Genomic DNA, 1,456 nt, shown 5'->3' with positions numbered 1-1,456 from the left:
AGAACATTTGTTAAGATCATTTATTCTTAAGGAACTGGAAAGTGTCTACTATTTACTGTGTGTTAGACCCCAATGCTGGCTCAAAGCCCTCACAGGGGAACATTATTATTGAAAAGGCATTCCCTTGAAAACTCTCTTACTCTAGTTTCATAAGTACAAATAGGAGGATTTTAGACCTCTTAAGCTAGCAAGTTTTCTCTTTGCAATGCTGTCCAAAGCATACCAAGTGTGCCTTTGGATACCCGCCCTGTCTAGACTGGGTGATCTCTCCAGACAGTTGTTAGATATATAGAAAGCTACATTGTTTCACACTACACAACACATATTTTTCTGCACAGAATAAACCACAAGACTTTGTAGGAAATGTGAACAATATTAAATGTAAACAATATTAAAATGAAAATATACTTCCTTTTCTTAAATTCAGCAGATAACTATTGAACTGTAGAACCTCTTTAACTATATTTTGAAATGGACTTCTTATACTTATTACTTTTTGAGTGGCATAATCATGCTTACATTGATTAGTACTTAGGTTTTGGACACAGATGTGTTGCTAATGACAGATTAAATGTATTTTAGTATGTAGCTCAGGGAGTTAATTTCAAAGTTCTTTGCAAATGTTTGAATGACTACCATCTGGTCCTGGTGATTTTCTTGCAACATAATTTATTGATGTAGTTCACCATCTCTATATTAAAAGGTTGTCTAGCATAAAGCCTTCCCTCCTACCACATCACAAGAATAAGTATCAAGGTAAATGTCGTGTATTATAGCATGAAAGTCAGTACAGAAGAGCTATGTCTCTTTATACCAGTGAGACGGCTTTCCAATATTAAAATAATGATTTAGCAAAAAGGATCTTCACTGAATATCGACAATGAGCAACCTTTTCTCTGATTTCTTTCACTTCAGTAAGAACTGCTTCCATACACACTTTAAGCATAACTTGGGAAATACCTGGAAAGAGGCACATTTACAGCCACTTTGTCATCGTGCCATGCTAGGTGAACAGCGCATAGCACGATCGCCTGCTTCCTGCTCACTTTTAGTTTCCACAGATCTTGGGTGATCACACTGTTCTGCAAGCTTGCTAGCCCTGGATTTTGGTTGATTTTTTCCCTCAAACTGTAGCATGACTGTTTCTCACATTCTTTATCTCTTCTGATGTCAAACATGTTCATTCCCAGGAATAAAAGACCTGAATGTCCCAAATCAGTAACGGTAAGAAGGAAGAGGGAATTACTGATAGTGAAGCACTAGCAATCATATAATGAAACCAGCTCCTATTAAATAGTAGAAATGAGCAGACAGCAATTGGTTAAGATTTATAGTAAAAGTGGCAAGGTACTAGCGAGAACCTAGTGCGAGTGGGCATGGTCACCTGCACGCCCGCAAATAGACTGTGACAGTGGTTAGTCCTCTCGCTAATGAAGCACATCAACTATGGTGAAAA

This window comes from Octodon degus, unplaced genomic scaffold (assembly GCF_000260255.1).
Source record: "Octodon degus isolate 3935 unplaced genomic scaffold, OctDeg1.0 scaffold00008, whole genome shotgun sequence".
Taxonomy (NCBI): Eukaryota; Metazoa; Chordata; class Mammalia; order Rodentia; family Octodontidae; genus Octodon; species Octodon degus.
The sequence above is the reverse complement of the archived record's forward strand: the minus strand, read 5'-3'. Positions refer to the sequence as shown.